The 20749-nt window shown below is 43.7% G+C and overlaps 2 protein-coding genes across 2 annotated transcripts in view; both read right to left on the minus strand.

The window, feature by feature from the left end:
* Window positions 1-20749, minus strand: part of DSCAML1 (DS cell adhesion molecule like 1) — a 519489-nt gene that overhangs the window by 377220 nt on the left and 121520 nt on the right.
* FXYD2 (FXYD domain containing ion transport regulator 2) overlaps window positions 10822-20749 on the minus strand; it is a 184370-nt gene continuing 174442 nt past the window's right edge. Inside the window, exon 7 of the mRNA XM_078156874.1 lies at window positions 10822-10831. The gene's annotated coding sequence lies outside the window, so the exon portion shown is untranslated. The remainder of the gene's footprint in view (window positions 10832-20749) is intronic.

Here is a 20749-nt window from a genome sequence, read left to right on the forward strand (position 1 = left end):
CCCAGTGTTCTATCTATGCCACCTAGCTGCTCCTAAACCTTCTAGGCCTCAGTTTTCTCAGCTATAAAATGAGAGGTTAGAGACTGGACAGGATCTAAAGTCTCTTTCAGCTCTAAATCCTAGGATCTCACCCAACTTTGCTGCTGTTTGTGCCTTGATGATATTCTCAGAAATAGAATGTTGCACCAGATACACAGTGGGTCAAAGCAGGCATTGGCATTTCTTGTGTCTGCATAAGATGTGAAAAGGATTGGGAAAAGGTCAAGAGAGGGCTGAAAGGAGCCAAGCCAACCTGGCCCCGTCTCTCAACAACCCACCCAAAGAATCAAGACTATCTGAGACACCCTCCCTGGAAGAAAGAAAGCCAAGTAGCCAGGGACAGAGAAGTAGAAAACAGAAGCCCTGGAAGCAGGAAGAAAAAGCAGACTGGAGACTGATGGGTGCAGGTGGAGTCGATGAGGGGAGCAGTGACTAAGGAAGGGAATGTGGCATGTGAAACCACCGCTACCAGCTGGCAGAGGGAGAGGGATGTGCGGCAGGCAGAGACATCCTGATCCATGAAGGATGGGTCCCCTGGCTGCCCGCGCATTTGCTGTCCTTTCCATGCAGCCTGGATGCCGATGCCTCACCTCACTTAGCAGAAGTCCTGACTCCTTGCTTCCCATCTTCCTCACAGAGGGTCCTAAACCTTCTGAACAGGAGGAGGGAAGGAGGGGAGGCAGGAGCTGGGAGGGAAACCAGATCCCACAAAGTGCAAGGATGAAGCTGCAATAAATCATAATGACAACAATCATCTCTGACATTTGAATAACATAGCACAGTACTGTGAAAAGGGCCTTAGGTTCGGAGTTGCAGGCTTCAGTTTGAGTCTTAGCTCTGTTGCATACCACCTGAGTGTCCTCAGGCAGCTCACTAACTCTCAAGGTCTCAATGACTTCCAAGGATCTTTCCAGCTCTAATCCCTACGAACAATTTTAAAGTAGTGTCACATCCATTATCTTGTAATATTTTCAAACCCATAACATAAAGGATACAGTATTTGAAGCAGCATGGTATTCTGGAAAAAGCCCTGGTCTTAAAGTCCACAGACTTGAGTTCAAATCCTGGCTTTATACTTGTGTGACCTTGGGAAGATCATTTAACTGAGTCTCAATTTTCTCTTCTAAAAGATGGGGGAACAATAAACTTATACTAAGTACCCAACCTTAGGCAGTTGTTGTAAGGAAAGCTCATGGTAAACCTTGAAACAGCACATACATTTAAGCTATTATCCCCATTTAACAAATTGGGAAAGTGAGGCTCACGGGCTTGAATGAAAATATATATCTCTAGTTTCCAATACACACACACACACACACACACACACACACGCATGCACATACATGAACACACACATACACACAAACACGCTATGCTTGTTGAACTGCATTGAAATAGGCAAGAAGTAAAGAACAGAAGTGTTATATAAATGTAATGTGTCGTTTTTAAAGGCTTTTGTTAAGTGTCCACACCCAGGTCTTTAGACTGCCTCCAAGTCCAGTGATCTTTCCACTACTTCATCCTGTCCCTTTCCAACCTAAGCCAGCTTAGGCTGGGCTTCTCACTCCATTCTCCCCAAGGGTCAGCTGCACCTGGGCCCTGGTCAAGGCTGCCTGGGGCACCATGACTTTAACTGGGAGCACTTCTGCCACAACACAAATTCCAGCTCTCTTAGCCTCCACAAAGCAAGTAGTTGGCACAATGGATAGAGCACTGAGCCTGCAGTCAGGAAGACCGAAGTTCAAATCCAGCCTCAGACATTACTAGCTGTGTGACCCTGGGCAAGTCACTTAACCTCTGTCTCCATTGCTTCAAGAATAAAATTGATATATTAATAGTACCTACCCCCTAGGGTTGTTGTGATGATCAAATGAGATGATATTTGTAAAACATTTAGCACATAGTAGGCACTTAATAAATGTTTGTTTCCTTCTTTCCTTTCAAAGATAATCTTCATGAACTCCATATAGTGGCTGTAAAAATGAACTCCTCCAGAGACAGCCATCTGGAGATGAGCTAAGGCCGGGGGGAGGGGAACCTGTGGCCTCGAGGCCACATGTGGCCCTCTAGGGCCTCAAGTGCTGCCCTTTGACTGAATCCAAACTTCACAGAACAAATCCCCTTAACAAAAGGATTTGTTCTGTAAAACTTGGACTCAGTCAAAAGGCTGCACCCGAGGACCTAGAAGGCCACGTGTGGCCTCGAGGCCACAGGTTCCCCACCCCTGAAAGCTCTCCTTGGGTGGCATCTACACTGGGATCATACTCAAAAGTTTTCTAGTTTGATGGAGGAGCCTGCAGGGCTTATAGTCCCTGGACACAGATGTCAAGCATTTAGAATCCCCTGGCCGTGTAACTGGGCATCATTGACTCTGGTGTGTGCTAGGAAGGGACCACTAAGGTCACCGGTATCTTTCTCCTTCTCTGGAAAAGTTCTAGGCTGAACTTAAACATCAACAGTTGAGCTTCTCCCCTCTTCTGCATCTTCTAATCCAAACCAGACAGTGGCAAGCTGGCCAAAGAGGGAGCAATCTCCAAGAGAGGCAAGATTGGAGACCAAATATGTACTGTCTACATTACAGCAGACTCCCAACCTTGAGAGCTGTTTTGTCTTCTTGTTGTCTGGATGCATCTGGGGTTAAGTGACTTGCCCAGGGTCACACAGCCGGTAAGTGTCTGAGGTCGGATTTGAACTCAGGTCCTCCTGACTCTAGGGCCAGTGATCTATCCACTGTGCCACCTAACTACCCCTCTTTTGTGGTTTTAAATGTGGTTTTCTGAAGCATCACTTTGTTTTGTAAATCAGCCTTGCTCTGACTCCCTCCCCAGGAGGGATGTAAGCTATACAAAGCAAGAACTTTCAGGTAGAAGAAGCCTTAAATGCTAAAGCATAAAACTTAGTGGACATTTCCTGGGAGCAGAAGTGAGGAGGACTGGGTGAGGGGAGTGTGAGATTGATTCTCATCTTTCTGAGATTTTGATATTAACCTGCTGTGGGTCTAGGACTTTCCACTGACAAAGGCAGAGTATGGATAAGATGAACTCTCCAGACTCCTGAAGAGTCAAAGGAGAGTCAATTATAAAAGCTCCTGGAGAGAAAAGGGACTTGTGTTCAAATGCTACCACTGGGGAGACAGAACTGAGTGTGCTAGGCTTCCTTCACAACCTCTCTCTTCTGATATCTATTTGCATCAGAAATTACCCTAGAACTTAATTCTGCATAATGCTGTTCAGACAAACGACACCCCTGAAACTCTTTGCTGAGGCCAATAATAACATAACTGCAGAGAGGAATAATGAATAGGAGCAGAGGGAAAGGGAAATCATGGAGGCAGAGGGGAGGGGGAGGGAGAGAAGACTTGCAGCTGCCAGCACAGAGAGAAGGTGTTGCTGGTCCTTCTAGACGTTATCGGCCCGGGACCTCAGCGCCCAGGATCACAGCATCTCAGTGAATGATGAAGGGACCTCGGCATCCCAGCCACACCTGGATCAGCATCCTCCCTACAGAATCCCAGGGCATGGCTCCTCGGCCTCTGCCCAAGCACCCCCAGTGGGTGGAGAACTCACTAGCCCCTGAGGTAGCCCATTCTTTTTTCTAGACATTTCCTGGGAGCAGAGGTTCTAATTATTATTAAGTTTTCCTTTATGTGAAGCCCAAATTTGCCTCTCTGTAACTTCCCATCACTGGTTCTAATTCTGCCCTCTGTAGCCATCAGAATAAGTCAAATTATTCTAGATAATCTTCCACCTGCTTCATCAACGCCTGGGGAGGAAGGAAAGGGGACTGTGACTAGGGATGTGGAGATGGGATTGAACAGGGTGTGTCCCTTGCCTTCAGCCCAGCTGTTTTAGGACTCCGACTCAGACTTGCAGAAGGTTAGAGCTGGGAAGGACCTTAGCAATCACCTATCATTATACAGTTATCCCTTCTACATCATGACTTTCCACATTGAGACTTTCTCCATCATGGTTTCAATGTTTCGTGAGTTGGCATAAGAAATTAAATGGGAATTTTGGGGGAATTTTATAGGAGCCACAGATGATATGTAAAAGCCAAAAGATGATACAGAAAAAGTTTAGAAACTCAGAAATGCATAAAATATATGTATACTATTGTAAAATACCAACACATTTCATCTTTTAATACCATAATAATTCAGACTTTTTCTCCAGTATGAAGGGAGGACCAAAAAATTTTACATGGATTTTCCTGATCACAGGGGCACGATGTGGAAGGGAAAACTGTACAGATAAGAAAACTGAGGGGCAGCTAGGTGGTGCAGTGGGTGGGGCACTGGCCCTGGAGTCAGGAGGGCCTGAGTTCAAATCCGGGCTCAGACCAGATATTTGACATAGATACTTACTAGCTGTGTGACCCTGGGCAAGTCACTTAACCTGAATTGCCTTGCCAAAAGAAAGAAAGAAAACTGAGGCCTAGGGATGTAAAATGACTTGTCCAGGACATCCATTTGGCAATCTTGTATATCCCCTCTCATTTCTCCTGTCCTGCTGAGGGTAACTTTGGCCTTCTGGTTACCTTGGAGTTTGAGACTTGAAAGGCATCCTCACCTTTTACGTCTCCCTCAATTTCCAGGTCTTGTCTATTTTACCTCAACAAGATATCTCATCTCTTTCCTGGTCTCGTCAATGATATGATGCCACCTAGTTTTGACCGTTGCCATGTCTCATCTGAAATACTACCACAGACTCCTAGGTGGACTCCTGGCTTACACTCATTCATTCCATTTCATTCCATTCTCTTTACTGGGTCCTTTTGCTTTTAGGGTAAAATACCAACTCCTCAGCTTGGTATTGTAAGCCAGTCTACCTTTCCAGATTCCTTTTGTATTATATTTCTTCGTGCATTTTATGTTCTAGCCTAATTCCTCATTTGCTGCTCCCTGAGCACATTGTTCTATCTCCTACCTTCATGCCTCTGTACATGATGTCCCCTATGCCTAGAACATACACCTTCCTCACCTCTGCCTCTCAGAATCCTCTGATTCCTTCAGGGCTCTGTTCACGGACCTTTGTATGACCCTACTTGTCAGTACTCAATCCCTCCTCAAATTACCATGGATATGAGTGTCTATTCACATACTGTAACCCCCTTCCCCCCTCCCCACTCCCCAAGTTCCTCCAGGGAAAAGTTCTTTTCTTTTTTCTATTTAATTTGTCTTTGCATTTCTGACATTAAGCTCAGTGCTTGGTAAATAACAGGAGCTTAATAAATGCTTGTTAGATTAGATGATAAACCTGCCTACCGCCACCAACCTCAGCCACCTTCTCCTCTTCACCCTAACCTAGTGCAATTACGAATGTTTACATTATTGTTACATATAATGCTGTCATTTAGATTCAGTTGCAGCCCTCTCCCCATGCTCATAAAATATTAATGTGAGAGGGCTGCTCCTTGCAGGAATGTTTATAATTTCTCTCCCCCATTACAGGCTTATTAATGGTAATAACGCTGTTTCCCTGCTCAGGAGCCAGGGCCACTGAAATGCCATCACTCACCGCCTCTGAAATATGACAGTGGGAAGTCCAATAGTGCTCCCTGCTCGGCACTTAATCTTAATAACATTTTATCTTGGACGACAAGTGTGGGTAATGCTGTTTAAAAGCTATGACTACATTGACACTCTAACAGGGAAAAGCAGCAGAGGGGGAAAAAGGCCCCTTTCACCTTTCCTCCTCTGGGCTCCCCACCTTTTCTCTAATACATTTGTTAAGGTCACCATTTTAAACCTCTCATGATGTCTCACTCTTCGAAGTGGGAGTCAGATCACACAGACACTTGGATAAAGCTGCAGGGGGCTGTGAAGTCCCCCCCGAGTTCAGCATTTCAGCTACAAAAGGATTTTTTTTTGTACCTGAGAGCATGGGAAGTACTTACAAGTACATCAGCCTTTGAAAACATGACTGCCTCAAATGGACTGTATTAAAAATATATAAGTCCATTTCGGCTGAGAAGTCAGGCCAAGGGGAGTGTGAAGTCTTTAAGATGCATTGAACAAGGCCTCATGGTGTTTCTACCTCCTAAGGCAAGGCTGCTAATGATATGTCTCCAGACTTAGCCAAGCTCCCCAGGCTCCATTTTCCACTGCTTTGGCCCACCTAAACCCACATACACAATTCCAGTGGGGTGCTATATTTGAAGTCAGAGGCCCTGAGTTCAAATCCCAAGTCTTCCATATAGGTCACATAGGTAGCAGGTAGGCAGCAGACCTGGGATTTTTATCTCAAAATAGAACAAAAATTCCAGGAAGCAAACTACAGAGTACAACAAACAACAAGTTTTTGAGTGTGCTGAGCAGATTCCAGGATGGAGTTTTTGTTGTTTTTTAAGTAATGATAATCAATCAATCTGCTAGGTCTCAGAGTGCTGCCCAATCATGTCCCAAGTCTGGGGCAAAGCTTGGGATTTGAAGTCTTATCCTCGGTTTTCTCAATTGTATGTAAAGGAGAATGGATGTAATGAACTCTAAGGCCCTTCTCGTTATTGTGGAGTCTTTTCAGTTACATCCGACTCTTTGTGACCCCGTTTAGGGTTTTCTTGGCAGAGATACTGGAGTAGTTTGTTATTTCTTTCTACAACTCATTTTAGAGATGAGAAAACTGAGGCAAACAGGGTTCAGTGACTTGCCCAGAGTCACACAGGTCATAAGTGTCTGAGGCCACCTTTGAACTCAGGTCTTTCTGACTCCAGGTCCAGGGTTCTAGCCATTGCACCGCCTAGCTGCCCCTAAGGTCCTTGCCTGCTCTAAATTTAGGATTCTATAGTCCTTCACAGCTCCCATTCCCCAACTTTCTTCTCCTCACTGAACCACACAGAATTACAGAATCTCAGAGCTGGAAGGGACCTCTGTAGTCATTTACTTATATAGGAATCCCCTCTAAAACAACCCCAGCAAGTGGTCACTCCGTCCAAGCTGGAAGCCCTCCACTGAAGGGGAAATTGCTGCCTTCCAAGGCAGCTCATTCCCACTTTGGGACAGCCCTGAGAAGTTCTTCCTTCCATCAAGCCTAAATCCAGCTATCTGCAACTCTCACCCATCATTCCTGTTCTGCCCTCTGTGGCAGAAGCGGTCCAATTCATCTTCCACAAGAAAGGCCTTCAGACATCTGAAGAGAGCTGTCACAAACCCTTTGCCCCTAAAGTCTTCTTTTCTCAAGTCTAAATAGCCCCGTTCCAGGCTCAAAAAGGTTAGCTTAAAATGTCCCATAGTTAGTAAGTGATGGAAGTGAGATTAAAACTCAGATCAGACCAGCACTTTCAGCTGCTGGTTCAAACTCTGTGATTTCGGCAAAAGCTAACGTAGTGTAGCAGAAAGTCCTGTTCTGGGAGCCAAGAGCTCTGGGGTATAACACAGCCTCTGCTACTTACTAGCTTTGTCCCCTTGGGCAGGTCCTTAAATCTCTCTGGGCCTCAGTTTCCTCATCTGTTGAATGGGAATCATCATTTTTACACTCCCTTGGACAATTATCTAACCTTTCTAGCCTCAGGTTTCTTAGCTGCAAACTGAGAAAAAATGGATAATATCGTTTTTGAGATCTTCCTCATTGGGGTGCCCAAAGCTGGACTTAAATAACGTATGTCATGTAAGTACAATGTAAGCTCTGGTTCTTACTAGTACATTCAGAAGGTGATGAGTTGCCCAAAAGGAAGGGAGAGTAAGGATCTACTATGTGCATTCTACATAGTGTATACTATGCACCAGGTATTGAGCTGAGTGCTTTACAAATATTATCTTATTTGAGGATGCTGGCAGGCAGGACCTCTGCTCTGCAGATGAGTAATGTCAAGGAAGAGTCAGGAATACTTTTTTTTTTTTGGTGAGGCAATTGGGGTTAAGTGACTTGCCCAGGGTCACACAACTAGTAAGTGTCATGTGTCTGAGGCCAAATTTGAACTCAGGTCTTCCTGACTCCAAGGCCAGAGCTCTATCCACTACACCACCTGGCTGCCCCAGGAATACTTTTAAGCTTCACTTCCCCATCCATCTTCTCCCACTCCTTTAGATCACCGCCCCTCATTTGAGGTTGTTCTTGGCTTTTCCTAGGGTTCCTTAAGGGCAAAGCCGAGACTGTTTTATGAAGTTCCTCTGATTCCACTCAGGACTCTGCTCATACTAACAGTTACAGCTCACTTTGATAGAACTTCAGGAAGAGGTAAGTAGAGCAAGTCGAGTTATACCCATTTTAGAGATAAGGAAAAGGGGTTTCAGAGAAGTGAAATGATTTGTTCCAATTCATATGGCTAGTAAAAGGTAGAGGTGAGACTGGGCCTGACTCCAAGTTCAATGATATTCCCCACCCCCACCTCACTGTTTCGTTTTTGCTTTTCTAAGAAATCTTCCTGATTGTTTAGTTTCAAACTAGGCAGTAGCCTAGAAATTGGGGCTGCACTGGGTTAAGGTCAAATGGTTTCCCCATGGTTCCATTTTGTTCATCTGTGCAGCTATCGTAGACTTATTCTTGGGATATAAGGGAGGCAGTTTGGTTCAGCGGAAAGATCCTTAGCTTTGGAGTCAGAAGGGCTGGGTTGAAATCCCACCAAATGCCACTTACTACCTGTGTGATCCTGGCCCAATCATTTTACTTCCCCAGACCTCCGAGACCCCACCTGTACAACGAGGAGGGTGGTCTAAGGTCCCCTCCTCAGAGGCCCCTTCCAGTTCAAGATCCTAGGAACTTCCCACCCAAATTGGCAATCTGTTCCTCAGCATCAACATAGGCAATTGTTCAGACTGCTTAAACACTTTGTGTAATGGGGATCTACTGCTTTGCAAGATATAATTTTCCAGTGCTGGACAGCTCTAACTTTTAGAAAACCCTTCTCTAAATTGGACAGAAATCTGCCTTCCTGTAATAGAGCCGGAAGAGATCTTCGAGGTCATATAGTTCAGCCATCTCCCCATCTTATAGATGGAGAAACTTCGGTCCAGGGTAATTAAATGAATTGCCCAAGGTCTTGCAAGTAGTTAAATAGAAGAGCTGGGATTTGAATCCAGATCCCCAGACTCTAAATCTAGCACTTCTTCCACTCCACCAGGATGCCTCTTCGTTCTGTGGTGCTTCAGATGGCCAAATGGAAAGCAACAAAGAAAACGCTTAATCCTCCTGGTGTGTGATAGCCCTTGATATGTCTGAGGAGCAAAATCAGGTACCTCATAGCCTCCTTTTTTCAGGATAAAAATCCTCAGTAGATTGAATTGTTCTTCTTATGCCAATTCTTGCAGACCTCCCATCCTTCAGCTGGCATCCCCCGGGGCAAGCTTCAGTTCATCAGCTCTCTCCTTGGTGTGCAGAGCTGGACCAGAGTCCTCTTGATATGGTCAGTACAGATGACAAAGGGACAGAAGGCTACCAGCTCTGGGCTTGAATACTGTCATTAACACACCTTAAGATTTCAAGCTTTTGTAGCACCTCCATTGAATTCTGCCTGGTTTTTATTCAATGAATGTACCACCCCCCAACTTATATCTGGGTAGCTGATTTAAAAAAAACAAAACAAAACAACTAAATGCAGACCTTCATCCCTGTCAATTTTCATCCTGTTGGTTTTTCCCCATCTTTCCAGCCACCTGAGATTCTGATTCTCTCACCAGATATGTCACTGCCCTCCTTCCAGCAACCAGCTTTGTTCAATCTGCAAAGCTCTGAGGCCTCCTTTCCTCACTTTCATTCAAGTCATTGATTAAACTGTTGAATAGGAGAAAGCCTTGAACCCCACCACTAGAGACCTCTCCTTAGGCTGACACCAATTCATCCACTGATACTTGGGTTGACTCTTGGTGTATGCCTCTTTGTCTTCTAAGTGCTGACAAATCATTACTTTCAAGAATTTTGCCTAAAGTTCAATGTTGAAGCTCTTCCATCTATAGCTAATAACAACCGCTAACACTGATTTAGCATTTGAGAGCTTTCGAGGCATTTCCCATGTGTATCATTCCATCCTCACAGTGACCCTGTGAAGTAAGTGCTTATCATTTATGCCATATTACAGATGAGGAAACTGAGGCTAAGAGAAGATTAAGTGACTTGCCCAGGGGCCCAGCTAGTACACGTTGGAGGTGGGGTTCAAACTCAGGTCTTTCTGCCTCCAACTCCTTCATTCTATCCATTGTTGCCTAGTTCCTGAAATCAATCTGATTTCCGCCTCCCCCCTTTTTGAACGCTGAGACATCATCCCAAGTCATCTGGTACTTTTGTTCTCCACAAATGCTCAAAAATCAGAAAGAGTTCTGCTGCTCACTGAGAAGATGTATGAAAAGCACTTTGCCTTGTTTACAATGCTAAATAAATGTCTGTTATTAATGCTATTATTATTTCAGTCCAGCCCAGTGACCCTTTCTCACATATGCAGGGTTTCTAGTGCTCTTTTCTATAAACACAAAAATTATCCCTTTTTTCACCTGGATCTCTAGTGGGTAAGAAGGAGCAAAAGAACCAGGGTACCTTGGCCTCCCCAACTCTCATGTTCACTATAGAATCCCAAGCAATTCTAACCCCAGCCAGGATAGGAGTCAAGCCAGAGGACAAGGCAAGAATCCAATCAACAATAGGATGACTGAGTGTAGCTACCTATTGACTGACCTACTTAACCCTATCAAAAAGTGATACCTCGATCACTACAAACCAGGTTCTTGGGATGATACAGAAGGACCTCTGATCAGCATTGAGGGGCAGAGAGCACAGACTTTATGGGCTCAAATGGCAGCTCTGACCAAGACTCATTTGTGGTACACGTGCCTCTAATTAGAAGGCCACTGGGAGCAAGGTGACTGACTTAGGGCTGGCAGCCCCCTACCCCCACCCTACCCAGTCCTGTCTGAAGCATGAAGGCTCCTCTTTAAGACACTGCAACAGCATCCCACGCTATGACTATCATTTGGGATGGAGCTCTAAAGGGCTGATTGCCAGCATTTGGAACAAACTGCACCAGCCCCTGGCTTCTAAGAACAAGGAGGGCTAGTTCCATCCTATTTTATTTTTCTAAGTGAGGAGAAACTAAAAAAAGAAAGTAGATGGAGATGAGGCAGGCAGGGGAAGCAGATTTTTGAAAAAAAATGATACCAGTTTGTAAGGGGATTGCACCAGGAGTGAAAATTCTCTGCCAACCTGCTTCTGGTCCACTACCAATCCCAATGAACACCCTGAAAAACGGCTCAATATTTGTCAATGAATCCAGGATGAGGCACATCTGAAGGCAGAAGAGCTGGATTGAGGAGGGGTATGGAGAAGTAGGTTTTACTGGGGCATAGTTATAGCTCAGGACTTTGAACTCATGAAGAAGGACTTTGGGGGTTAAGTAAAGGCTCACCACCAAGTCCAGGTATAGAGTTAGAACCAGAAAGAGCCTTAGAGATCATTTGTTTCAATCCCCTTGCTTTATAGATGAGGAAATAGAGTACTAGAGAGAATAAAATGACCCACCTAAGGTCACACAGGTCTTCTGGAAAAGTTTTATGTCTAGTTGTATACTGATTTAACCATTCTGGAGAGCAATTTGGAACTATGCCCAAAGGGCTATAAAATCATGCATACCCTTTGACCAAGCAATAGCACTGCTAGATCTATATCCTAAAGAGATAAAAAATAAAAATGAAAAGGACCTATATGTACAGAAATATTTATAGCAGCTCTTTTAGTGTTGGCAAAGAATTGGAAATTGAAGGGATGTCCATCAATTGGGGAATGGCTGAGCAAGTTGTATGTGATTGTGATGTACTATAAGAAATGATGGGGGGCAGCTAGGTGGTGCAGTGGATAGAGCACTGGCCCTGGAGTTAGGAGGATCTGAGTTCAAATCTGACCTCAGATCAAACACTTAACACTTACTAGCTGTGTGACCCTGGGCAAGTCACTTAACCCCAATTGCCTAAAAATAAAAATAATAAATAAATGAATAAATGAATAAACAAATAAATAAGTAAACAAGTAAATAAATAAATAAATAGATGAATAAGTAGAGGAAATGATGAGTAGATGTTCTCAGAAAAAAAACCTAGAATGATTTACATGAACTGATGACCAAAATCAGGAGAACACTGTGCATAGTAACAGAAATATTGTATGATGATCTATGGTGAACAACTTGGCTAGTTTCAAGAGAATTCTGTAGGACTTATGTTGAAAGGTGCTGTCCATCTCCAGAGAAAGAAGTGGTGGAAACTCAATGCTGATTGAAGATACTTTTTCTTAACTTTCTTTATTTTTCTTATGTTTTTTGGGTGGAGGGATTTCTGTGTTTTCTTTCACAGCATGACTTACATAGGAATGTGTTTCACATGACTACATATGTATAACGTATGTGAAATTGCTTGCTTTCTCAATGAGGGAGAAAGGGAAGGGATAAAGAGATTTTGGAATTTGAAAAATTAAAAAAAACATATGTTGAAATTGTTTTACATGTAAATAAAAAAATATTAAATTAAAAAAAAAAGTTGTACATCTGTCAAATCTTTGTCAATCTAGAAAACTGACTTCCCAAAGAATCATGATGTTAGATATGCTTTACCTCTGAAATTATAAAAGCTCCCAATTCTTTAGCTTTCAGTGGAATCCCTTCCGCCTCCCATTGGGACCATCCCTGCCTCAATGACCTAGAAACACTTTAAAGGGGGTCACTTATAGATTTAGCTATGACTTTGAAGTCATCTAGTCCAACGGTCCATTTTGTGGTGAAGGAAATGGAGGCCCAGGAAAATGAAATGACTTGTCCAAAGTCACACGGATAATAAGGAGCAAGTGAGGATTTGAACCCAGATCCTTTGATTCTAAAGCCAGCACACTGTCCACTGCACAAATGGTAGTTGTTTTCAGAGGATTTAAAAAGAGAGATTGGCCTGTTTTCTTTCACCCTAGAGGGCTGAACTAGAAGCAGTGACTGGAAGGTACAAAAGGGCAATCTAGATTTCCTACAAGGAAAAAAAAAAGCTTCTCACCAATTACATAAATGAAATGAGTATTAGAGGTATTTGAAAAGCAGCGTAATGACTTCATGTTGGATACTGTGGTGGGGATTCTTTTTGGGGGTATGATGGACCCATTGGCCTCTGACGTCTTTTCCAATTCTTTAACTATATAGATCTATGATTCTTGGAAGGCTGAAAGATTGAAAGAATCCTGTGGTGCATGAACTCATTCAGAAACCAAAATAATCTTTCTGTAATGTAGAGAAGAACTTTCTAACTTATCTAGTTTCTAAGTTTGGATTTGGATATTTCTTAGGCCAGGGTCTACCTGTAGCTTGTCTGATCTGTGATCTTGATAGCAGGTCCCAGGGGAGTGAAACAAGAGGAGGATTGGACCAGAAGCTTGGAGCCCCAACTACATTAAGCTAGTGATAGAACTCTGGAGTAGGCAGGCGGGGGAATTTCAGAACTTCAGAAGGGTCATTATGTAAGCCTTCCAAGACAATCCTCAGGACAAATACAGCCAGCTTCCCATCACCTAGAAGTTGGCCCCACCAGGGTTTTAATCCAGGCCCCCCTTACTTCCTCCTAGTCCTGATCGGAAGGGTGGCCTTGTTTGCTGACTTACCCTGGCCCACTTCCCTCTCCCACTGCTGCAAATAGGTAGTGGGCTTCCAATACAGGCATATTGACTTACTGTATATGAAAACTGTATTACCTTGGACAATCATTTAACTCTCTGGGCCTCTGTTTTCTGAGGCCTCTATTACAGCCAACATGGCACGTTTGCCTTAAATCCCAGGGCTGTATTGTTGTCTAGAGGCCAGAAACGTGGATGGCAACAAGCATCATCACCAAATCTGAATTCCACACCTGTTGACTGCCTTCAACACCAACCCCACCACCTCTCCACTGCTGATGCTTTCCAATGTCCACCTTTATCACAGGACTATAGAGTGGAATTCCAGTTCATCCTCTTGCCATCAGCTCCTCTGCATGCCTAAGTAGATCCCCAAATGAAGACATTCGTGTTAATTCAACATTAAATGGACAAACATAGCATATGTTGATGATTCACTGCAAGTAGAGCCCTAGACTGTACTCTGATGTGCTGAAAAGTTTCAATATGACGCAATCTCTGCTTTCATAGGACTTACAGTTCAGTAGGAGGAGAAGAGACGAACGCGGACAAATGAAACACACAACATTACACAATGAGGGCATTTTGCAAAGACTGTACCTCGAGGGAACTCTCAATGAGACAATTCCTTCTACCAATGCAGACCAGCAATTGGTCCACATCTTGTAGTCTGAGAGTTGTGTGGGGACACTGAAAGGCTAAGGGATTTGCTCAGTGTCAAGTAGTCAGTGTGCATCAAGGACAGGACTTGAACCCAGGACTTTCTTACTCCAAGGTCATTTCATTATTCACTATATCCTTCTGATGATTTATATTGTAGAGATATAAAACAAAGTGTTACGTAAAATACATGGGTGGAAGTTTGTGACCAACAGGGTTTAATCAAGAAAGACTCTATGGAAAAAATGGCATTTGAGTTAGGCTTCCAAAGATGGATAGTAAATTATTCTACAAAAATGGGGAGGAAGGCTATTCCAATATAGTGAATACTGTAAGCAAAAATGTGAAAGCGAGAGAGAGTAGTGTTGGGAGTTGGAGAAAGCAGAGAGGGGTCCAATTCTCCTAGAATGTAAAGTAACTGGAGGAGCAAAATGATATCAAAGCAAGAAAGTTTGGGTGAAGCCGGACTGAAGCACGTGCAACATGGCACCAAATGGCTACCCTGCAGCAGAATGCCTAGAACAGAACAATAAAGAACTGAGAGAGCTCTGGAAAACAGCTTGGAGATCAGTCAGCTAACCCAACCCGCACATTATAGATGAAGAAACAGAGGCTCCAAGGCGTGACATTACTTGTCCAAGGTCATAGATACAGAGATGGGATTAGAACTCAGGTCCATTAAAACATGAGAAAATAGAGAAGATGAAATTGGTGAATTTAATCAGAAAGATGTAGACAACGACGATAATAATTTTCATTTCCCTTCTGTAGAGTTCCAGGTCTTTCACATCCATTACATGTTCCAGGCAGGTGGGATCATAGATCTTGAACCAGATGGACCTTCAAGGCCATGGAGTCCAATGCCCTCTTCTTACAGATGAGGAAACTGAGGCCCGAGGGAGGTTAGGTGACCTATAGGTCAGCACATGTTATTCTCCCCACCTCACTTTCTCTCTGTCTCTTTTTTTCCATTAGGAAACAGAATCCCTGCAGACTTTACCATTATTCTACTGATATACATTTATGTACTTCGTGACTCCCCCTGCCCCCACTTTCCCCCTTATCTCCTTTCATAGAATCAGAGATTTTAGTTAGACGGCACCTCAGAAGCTAGTCCATCCCCTACCTAAACAGGAATCCCTTGCTACACCCTCCCCAAGAAGTAGTTATCCAGTCACTGCCTAAAGACTGCCTCAAGCGATGGGGAGATTCATGGGCAAATCTTTCCATTCCAGGGTAGCACTACTGGCCAGGAAGATTTCTTTACCTCCAGCCAAAACCTACCTCTCTGCAAATTCTACACATGGCTGTTAGCTTGCCTTCTGGAGCCAAGAAGAATAGGGTTAATCCCTCCTTCCATGCGATAGCACTTCAAATGTTTGGAGGTGAGGGTCAAATCCCCACTGCCCTCTAGTCTTTTCCAGACTAACCATGTTTAGTTCCTTCAACTTATTCTCCCACGGCATGATGTTGAGGCCCTTCACCATCTTGGGCATCCTTCTTGGTCACGCTACAGATTGTTATAAAATGACATGGCTAGTACTGACCAGAGCAATACTCTAGATGCAGTCTGATTAGGGCAGAGCAGAGTTAGACAGTAACCTTCACTGTGCCTCTTTCTTAAGGTGTCTTAAGACAGCATTCGTTTTTGGGGTTGTTGCTATTGACACATTGACCTTGCAGCCCACTAAAGCCACCCACCCCAGATCTTTCCCCGACAGACTGTTGAGTCACATTTCCTCCATCCTGTACTTGTAAAACTGATTTTTTATAAAGTTTCTCACAGAAGCATAGGTGAGATGAGGTGACTTGCTCAGCATTAGATTTCTCAAACATCCTGACTCCCGGTCCCAGAAGAGTTTCCCTTCCAGGGCAGATGGTCAGTGACAGCCTCCATGCTCCGGGGAACTCCTGAGCACCTATTCCTTAACTTTAGGCATACTTCTCTGGGACTAGGCCTGCTAGGAACAGTAGCAGGAACACGTTCCCTTGTTTAGCTTCAGCCGAAGGAAATAGGTAGGTGTCGTGCACACCCACACGTGGAGAAAGAGGCAAGTCTTAATAACTATTTTAATTGCTTGCTGTTCTCAGCTTATTTCCCTGCAGTGCCTCAAAAGCCACTTATTTTGGCAACTCAGAGCAGGGATGGTACTATCTGCTGGGGGTCGAATCCAGCCTGTTGGTGACTAATAGAGAGCTCTTCATTCAGAGAACATTGGGAAATTGTTCTCATTTCCCCCTTCTGATCATTTGGTGGGTGGTGGAGGCAGGAAGTCAAATGGAGCCCAGATATGGCACTGGTCTGCTGGGCCGGCACTCTGTGAGAACTCTCTTTCACCCACACTATGAGGTGGTTGGGAGGAGAATGACAGGTAGTTTTTAAGCAGTATAATTTAATAATAAGGGCAGCTAGGTGGTGCAGTAGTTAGATACACTCATCTTCCTGAGTTCAAATCCAGCTTCAGATACTTATTAGCCATGTGATCCTGGGCAAGTCACTTAACCTTGTTTGCCTCAGTTTCCACATCTACAAAATGAGCTGGAGAAAGAAATGGCAAATGATTATAGTATCCTTGCTAAGAAAACTCCAAATGGGGTCACAAAGAGTTGAACAGGACTGAAAAATAACCAAAAATTTTAATAATAGTGCCTATTTAACATTGGAATATACCATATAAAGATTCTGTTCCCCCTCCCTCTAAGATTGACCTTGCTAATTGTCCTTGGCTTAGGTTAACCTTAAAATAAGTTTGCCTTCCTTCAATACATGTGACTTTTAAGAAAAGTGTGCTGAATCCTGCCTCTCTCACTTGCCTAGCTATGTGACTATGGGCAAGTTACATCCTCAGCTGAGTTGTAAGGTTTCCTCCAAATCTAACATCTTATAAGTTCATAGGATTCAGAGCCAGAAAAAGAGATCTTAGAGCAGGAATTCTTAGCCTGGGGCTTGTAAACTTTTTTAAATTGATAACTATTTCAATGTAATTTTAAATAATCCTATGTATTTTATTATGCACATCAAAAAACATCATTTTGAGAAAAGAGCCAAAGACTTCATCAGAATGACAAAGGGGTCCATGGCACAGAAAGGGTTAAGAGCCCCTCCCCTAGAGATTTACCAATCTGCAGAGGAGGAAGCTAAAGACCAGAGAGGTTACCCAAGGTCACACAACTAATAAGCAGGAGAGTCAGGATTTGTCTTCCATAATCCAAATGCTAAAAGTCACTAACTCTATGTATGTGAATTTTCATTTCCCTAAAATTACATAATATTTCCCCTTTCTTGCTAAGAATACCACTATCTTACTTCCCAAACAGAAATCAAAGATTTTCTTTCCACCCTAAATTCCCATACACCCTGATGAACATGATCATTATCTGGCGAATCTCTATGAGGCCCAAGGGTATTTTCATCAAGTTTCAAGGGCCTACAAAAATTCTCTCCATTGTACAGATGAAAAAACTGAGGTTCAGGGAATGGTAGTGGTAGGCTCAATTTTAACTAAATAGGTGGAGCTTCCAATACACCAAGATGGCTTTGGAATTCATGTTGTCTGTCTTCGTGCCTCCAGGTAAGACGGAACCCAAGCGGTTTCTCACAGATGGATATGGTACAGATTTTCAAAGCCTTTTCTTGTTTTCTGTTTGGGCAGTTATTAGGGATCACTGTCAGGGAGAAATTTTGTGCCCTGGATGGCAGAGGACGTTTGAAACTCCAAGGCAAAGAGCTAAAATTTGAGCAAGGCCACATTTTGTATTTTGTTACTTATACAGAATAAAATAAAATAAAATAAAAAACTCCAGTGAAAAGACAGAGGTAGGGCATCCTAGAGAGGGTATTCCAGGGAGATAATGATGCAATAGAGAAAAAAAGCATTGGTGCCAGAGTCAGGGACACCTGGGTTCAAATTCTGACTCTGATACTTGTTTGCTATGTGACCTTAGTGAGTTAATTCTTTTCTCTGACCCTCACTTCCTTCTACAAAATGGGCACAATGATACTTAATTCACCTCTCGGGGCTGTTATGAGAAAAGCATTTTATAAATTTAAATTTGATATGAAAATGGGAGTTATTCTTATCTTTTGTCTCTGCCTAGTCTGTACTTGGAGCAGTCTATGCTGCAGAAAGAACATGAGATTCAGAGTCAGAGGATAGGGCTGGAATTCCAAATCTGTCACTTACTCTGTATCTCCCTGGACAAGTTATTTTACCTCTCTAGGCCTCAGTTTTCTCATTTGTAAAATGAAGTTTTAGAGCCATGGGTGGTTTCTGAGATCCAATCCATCTCTGAATCTTTGAATTTAGGGAATTCCTATCCTCAGGGCTTAGGACCCGGCTGAGACCTCGGCTCAGACTCACTGCAGAAAGACCTCCGGAACTCATCCAAGCATCTGCTCTTTGTAACATTACAAAGCACTCTCCGTACATCATCTGATTGGATTCTTCCAACGATCCTGGGAGTTAGCTAATGCAAGTATTATTATGTATAGTGCAGAAAAGGAGCAGAGGGGTTAAGCTACTGGGCCAAAGTCACTCTCAGTAGATGATAGAGCTGGAGCTTCAACCCAGGCATTCTGACTTTTCAAGTCTAGAGCTTTTTCTGCTCTATTCCTCACCCCATTCCCTAAAGTAAGGATGGTGGAAAGAAAGGAAGGAAACAAGCATTGATTTCACACCTGCCATAGACTGAGTGCTTTATGAATACATCTCATTTGATCTTCACAACAACCCTGGGATCTAGGCACCATTATTTCCCCCATTTTACAGATGAGGAAACTGAGGCAGACAATGGTTAAGTGTCTGAGGCCAGATGTGAACTCAGGCGTTTCTGATTCCAGGGCCAGAGCTCTAGCCACTAAGCCACCATCTGCTTCCAAGTATGTTGTCACAGTGTGGTGAGGTGGAACCCAATGGATAAACAGTCAGAAGACCTGGGTTTGAATCTCATTTCTCCCACTTCCTGCCTGGGTACCCTTAGGCAGGTAACTTTATCTCTTTACTCCTCATCTATAAAATGTGCGTGAAGAGATGACTTCTAAGGTATTCATAATTCTACCATCCCTCTGTACTGACTAGTGCCATGTGAATAGTTCCTATTTTTGTTGTTTAGTCATCTTCAGTTGCATCCAGCTCTTCGTGACTCCTTTTGGGGTTTTCTCAGCAAAGATCCTGGACTGGTTGGCCACTTCCTTCTCCAGCTCATTTTACAGATGAGGAAACTGAGGCAAACGGGGTTAAGCCACTTGTCCAGGGTCACACAACTACTGTCTGAATATTTCCTATGAGCCAGTGCAATTTTAAAACATCCTCAAACACTCCCCCCGCAACAGGCTTAGAAGTCATGTTCTTTTCCTTCTGTAAACAGACTTTTTCTTCCTATACCAGGGTGCGGAATCTCTTTCTTAAGTGGCGACCCCTACTTTAAAGGGAACCTGAGACAGGTAGTCACCTCAATAGATGGTCATGCCTTGGGGCAGTTGATACCCTAACTTTACCTTAAGACTGGTCTATCTCCCAAAAGAGAGAGAAGAGGTGAGTGTACATTGGGTATTTGAGGGCAATTTCAGTTTGGACAGCCCCACTCTGCATGTGTTTACGAACATGACAACTGCATGTCTACACTCACAGACAGGATATACAGCCTACCTTCCTATTTTCTATCGGCCCATCCCTTTCCCATTGCTTCCCTTCCACTTCTTTTGCCTGCTTCCATTTCCTTTCTCCTCCCTTCTTTCCTCTCTTTTATTTCTTTCTCCTACTTTTCTCTTTCTTCCTTCCATTCTTTTACTCTTTTCTTCTCTTTCCTCCCCTTCTTCTCTTCTTCCATTATCTTTCTTTCCCTCTTCCTTTTTTCTCTTGTTCTCTCATTCTTCTCTCCCTCTTTTCTCTCTCCTCTCCCTCTTCTCTTCTTCCTTTCTTTTTCTCCCTCTCCTTTCTTCATCTTTTCTTTCCCCTCTTTCTCCCTTCCACCTCCTTGCTTTCTTCTCTCCCCTCTCTTTCCTTTCTCCTGCTTTCCTTCATTCCCTCTCCGCTTACCCCTTACCCCTTCTTTCTGCCTCTCCCTTCGTCTTCCAGTCTGCCGCTTTTCCCCCTTCTCTCCTTTCCCTCCTCCCCTCTCTTCCTTTTCTTCTTCTTCTTTCTCATCCTTCCTTCCTTTTCCCTACCCTATTAACCCTCTCCCCTCCTTTTCTTCTTTGCTTCCCCCCACCCCTCAAGTGCAAGAGCTCAGGTGGCTATAAGCTGAGCTGAGACTGCTCAAGGTGCGATTGAATGTGTTTTAAATTACCTATAAATTCAGGGCTTTGTGTAAGCTAGCGCTCCCGCTACCCGACATGATTGACCCTTAGCTCTAAACAACCAGCCCAGCAGGCAGCTGTGATGAAGCGTGCCCAGAGACTGCCACCGCCGCCTGGAGAGTCAGCTTATATTCCTTGTGATTCAATAAATAACACCTTGGGACCAATACGGGAGAGGGCCGCTGGCAGGGCA

The sequence above is a fragment of the Phascolarctos cinereus genome, unplaced genomic scaffold (assembly GCF_003287225.1).
Source record: "Phascolarctos cinereus isolate Bilbo 61053 unplaced genomic scaffold, phaCin_HiC Scaffold_726;HRSCAF=1367, whole genome shotgun sequence".
Taxonomy (NCBI): domain Eukaryota; kingdom Metazoa; phylum Chordata; class Mammalia; order Diprotodontia; family Phascolarctidae; genus Phascolarctos; species Phascolarctos cinereus.